The sequence below is a fragment of the Microcebus murinus genome, chromosome 6 (genome assembly GCF_040939455.1).
Source record: "Microcebus murinus isolate Inina chromosome 6, M.murinus_Inina_mat1.0, whole genome shotgun sequence".
In the NCBI taxonomy this organism is placed as follows: Eukaryota; Metazoa; Chordata; class Mammalia; order Primates; family Cheirogaleidae; genus Microcebus; species Microcebus murinus.
The window spans coordinates 43,729,457-43,734,605 of record NC_134109.1 but is presented as its reverse complement, the minus strand read 5'-3'; positions in this window follow the sequence as shown (position 1 = coordinate 43,734,605).

Below are 5,149 nucleotides of genomic sequence, written 5' to 3'. Positions count from 1 at the left end.
GGCTTCACTGGGGTGTGGGCCTTGCAGGTGTGCAATGTCTCGACCCCGGCTTCACTGGGGTGTGGGCCTTGCAGGTATGCAATGTCTCGACCCCTCACACTAATGTATAAACAGGTAGCAGTTGTTAATAGGCTTAGGATCAGAAAAACTAATAGTGAAGCCTATGAAATTATTCTACACTAATAGTTTGGTCATTACATTAATAATTAGTAATTAGTATTAATTGGATGTCTGCTCCAAGCATATCCCTATTCTAAACATTCAGGAAAGAAATATATCTGGCCTTGTAGGCACTTTTAGTCTAAAAAAGAAGAAATATTCATATTGATGGGTTTTTTTTAAGAGAATTTTCAAATTCCCATGTATATTAAATACCAAATCATATAAATCAAGAAATTCATATTTCATTCCTTGAGAAAGGCTATTTGTCATTCTCCTCTTTATTATAAATTTTTTGCTATCAGCAAGGCCCTGCAATGTTTTTTTTTTCCTCTATCTGCATTGCATACTATCCACTGATACCTCCTGGTCAGATTTATCTGCCGGGTGGCAAACTAATTCAAGTATAGTTAAAGACAACATTCAAAGGATGGCCTTGCATGCATGTAACTCATGAAAACAAAGATACAAAGTGAGGTACTTTAAAGACACAGGGATTAAATGGAGATGGTTTCAGTAAGAATTTTATTTTAGGTTGGGTGTGGTGGTTCATGCCTATAATCTGAGCATTTTGGAAGGCTGAGGCAGTAGGATTGCTTGAGGCCAGGAGTTTGAGACCAGTGTGGGCTACAAAGTGACATGCTCTTCTCTACAAAATATTAAAAAAAATAAAACATAACCAGGTGGTACATACCTGTAGTTCCATCTACTAGAAGGGCTGAGGTGGGAAGATGCCTTGAGCCCAGGAGTTTGAGGTTGTAGTGGCCTATGATGATGCTACTGGAAGCTCTCAGAACTCTGTCCTCTTGGGCCTTTTTATGCCCACTGTAGCCCCAGGAACAGAGCGAGATCTCACTCTGTCACCTCGGCTAGAGTGCTGTGGCATCAGCCTAGCTCACAGCAACCTCAAACTCCAGGGCTCAAGCGATCCTCCTGCCTCAGTCTCCTGAGTAGCTGGGATTACAAGTGCTTGCCACCATGGCCGGGTAATATTTTCTATTTTTTAGTAGAGACAGGGGTCTCGCTCTTGCTCAGGCTGGTCTCGAACTCCTGACCTCAAGCTATCCTCCTGCCTTGGCCGCCCAGAGTGCTAGGATTACAGGCATGAGCCACCGAACCCAACTAAAGAATTTCTTTTTAGTGGTAATCATTTGCATTCCCTTAAAAATATTCATAAACATTAACTAATATCATATTCATACCCAAAAACAATTGCTAAAGAAATTTTTACCCTAAAAATTTAACATTTTCTTGTACATACTGCTGCTGAGGCATCAGCACTTTTGTTGCCAATTACCAGCAGTCTCTGAATTCGTGCTATAATATATTCACTTGTAAAATGGAGGCATTGCCTTTCACCCAAATGCCCAAAGGTAACACAAGAAAATTTTAACGTCGCCAACATATAAACAGCTTAATGGCAAAATATAGATAGTTGGCAGGGGAGGTTATAAGTAGCAACAGGAGAAAAAAGAGGAATAAACTAAAAGAAAATGAAAATGTCCCATAGAATTTATTAGCACAAGTGGCTTAACAGTAGAACTATGAGCATTCCCAGCCAGGAATTATAGCATCCATGTTTCTAACCCAGTAAGGGGCCCATTTTTAGCTTGGATCCAGTCTGGGAGTTTCTTTCTACCAATAAAACCAAAGAATTTCTAAAAATTTTCCCATTTCTAGGGTAGTAAGAGAACAAATAAGGGACACATATAATGCCAAAGACCTAACACCACAGGGGTACAGAACCTAACACCACAGGGGTACAGAAATGTAGAGCCACTTGCCAAGTACGATATTATGACATACGTATATATTGGTTTTTGTTCATAGTTCCTGGCTCATAACTCATGTCTTTTTTTTTTTTTTTTTAAAGACTGAGTCTTGCTCTGTCACCCACACTAGAGTGCAGTGGCGTCACTATAGCTCAGTGCAACCTCCAACTCCCGGGCTCAAGTGATCCTCTTGCCTCAGCCTCCCGAGTTGCTGGGACTACAGGCACCTGTCACTGTGCCCACCCCACTAATTTTTCTATTTTTAGTAAAGATGAGGTCTTGCACTTGCTCAGGCTGCTCTCAAACTCCTGAGCTCAAGCAATCCTCCCAGAGTGGTAGGATTAGGATTATAGGCATGAGCCACCACACCTGCCAATAGCTCTCTTGTTATAAGGCTGGGGGGGCTTAGATCTCAGAAGCAGACTTCAGAAAACAGAATCAATATCTCTGTCTCTGTCACTGTCTCTCTCTCTCTCTCTCTCTCTCTCTGACCTTCTCCTGATCTCCTTTTATCAGCCTAAGGCAGAATTCTAATCTTACCCCACCTTTCCAATTGTGAGTCATAAGACCCTCGCTCTAGAGAGGTCCCAGTCCCACACCCTGGAGGAAGGAATGCTGCACAGAGAGGCTTGATCACATTTCCACACGGTCGTCCTTGATTCAGTCATGCCTGTCCAATGAAGTCTCCATAAAAGGCCCAAGAGGACAGAGTCCAGGAGCTTCCAGACAGCTGAACATGTGACAGTTCCTGGAGTGTGGTGCCCGGGGGAGGGCATGGAAGCTCTGCACCCTTCCCCCATACTTTGCTCTATGCATCCTTTCATCTGGACCCTTTGTAATATCCTTTATAATAAACCAGTAAATGTATTTCCCTGACTTCAGTGAGCTGCTCTAGCAAATGAATCGAACTCAAAGAGGAGGTCATGGGAACTCCAACTTGAAGTTAGTCAGAAGTTCTGGAAGTAGGCCTTGCAACTTGCAGCTGGTGGGAAGGAGTGGGCAGTCTTCTGGACTGAGCCCTCATCCTCTGGAACCTGAGGGTGTCTCCAGGTAGAATTGAATTAGAGGACACCCAGCAGGCATCCTCTGCCTTCACGGAAGTCTTTTGTGTTGACTGTTGTAATGTGAGAGCAAAGGAGAAACATGGTTAGAGTTTTGCCAAACACAAAGGATAACAGATAAACTAAAATTAGGCATTTGGTGATGGTAATTGGAAAAAAGTAAATTGCTTCAAATGGACTTGATGGAGGTTCTATATTTGAAATCCAAACTTTGGAGGAGATTCTGGATCAAGGTAGAAAGGTACATAAGAAAAATATCTTTATCCCAACCCTAACTCCCAGAAGCAGGACGGTTCTATGGTGTAGACCACAGAACCCTGAGATGTCTCACTGAATCCACCAAATGTAGGGAGAAACAAACTGAATGGAGGCTCCTACCTTTCTTCTCTTCTGTCTGAGGAGGAACAGAACAACTTTTGGAGAGAAAATGGAAGCATAGGAACATGAAGCTGACTCTGAGATGAAAGGGAGGCTCAAAGGCTCCATACTGAGTTTAGGGAACTATCCAAAGCTCAAAGCTACCTCCTAAGGGAAAGATAGACATACCCCACGCAGTCATGTGTCTCTGGTATCATTAATACATCTTCGAATCGTTAATACATCTCAGAAGAACAAGCAGGTGTCAAGAAAGCAGGGTGTGAATAGAGAATGTACGGGACCCCAGCTGAATTCTGTCCCTTGAAGAAGAAGGGATGTAACACAAACTCCTCAAGCCCCAAACAGTAGCAGAGTCAGGAAAACAAATGGGCTTCCATTATAATGGGAAACATAAAGAAGTCACCCTCAACAATATTGGAGAAACAGAATGCCTGGAAACAGCCACCTAAGCATGGGCAGGAGGCAGAGAAACAACATGGCAACTGTGCAAACGTACAACAGCCAAACAAAACAAAACAAAACCAATGGGGGAAATTATATAGCATACAGGAGACGTAAAGGAGAAGAATGCAACTGAGAAGAAAACAAGCTCATGGGGTAGAAGAAAATTCCTCACAAAGTGTTTTATGCTACAGAGCAACTCAATAAAAACATGAATTTTCAATATAATGAAATTGTACTTGTACTCCATGAATATATACAAATAAAAAATAAATTTTAGGGCCTGCTGAGGTGGCTCATGCATGGAATCCCAGCACTCTGGGAGGCCGAGGTAGGAGGATTGCTTTAGGCCAGGAGTCCAAGACTAGCCTGAACAAGAGACCCCATCTCTACAAAAAAATAGAAAAATTATCCGGGCCTGGTCACATGTGCCTGTAGTCCCAACTACTTGGGAGGCTGAGGCAGGAGGATCACTTGAGCCTAGGAGTTTGCGGTTACGGTGAGCTATAATGATGCCACTGTACTCCAGCCTGGGTGACAGAGCAAGACCCTGTCATAAAATAATAAAATAAAATAAAGGAAAAAATGAATTCAATAAGACAAAAGCCAAGATAATAAAATAATAAAATTGAAAAGGGAGCTGCCGATCTAAGGAAATAAATAGAGGGCCATCATTATTACAGAATTAATTAAAAAGAACTATATACAAAAGACACTGTTGAGCCGGGCGCGGTGGCTCACGCCTGTAATCCTAGCTCTTGGGAGGCCGAGGCGGGCGGATTGCTCAAGGTCAGGAGTTCAAAACCAGCCTGAGCAAGAGCGAGACCCCGTCTCTACTATAAATAGAAAGAAATTAATTGGCCAACTGATATATATATAAAAAAAATTAGCCGGGCATGGTGGTGCATGCCTGTAGTCCCAGCTACTCGGGAGGCTGAGGCAGAAGGATCACTCGAGCCCAGGAGTTTGAGGTTGCTGTAAGCTAGGCTGACGTCACGGCACTCACTCTAGCCTGGACAACAAAGCGAGACTCTGTCTCAAAAAAAAAAAAAAAGACACTGTTGAAAATATAATTACTAACATGAGGAAAGGCATGAGAATAAATACAGAATAAAAAAACAAAGATTAAAGCTATTAGAGAAGACAAAGCTGATCCAGTGTAAGGATATTAAGGTTCCCGAGATAGAGAACTCAATAAATTCAAGGAAATGTAATCAAAGATATGAGTTTGTTCCTCTACCAGAAAGAAATCTATACATTTATGTTCGGTTGATCTTCAACAAGGGTGCTAAGACAATTCAATGGGAAAAGAAGAATCTTTTCAACAAATGGTACTAG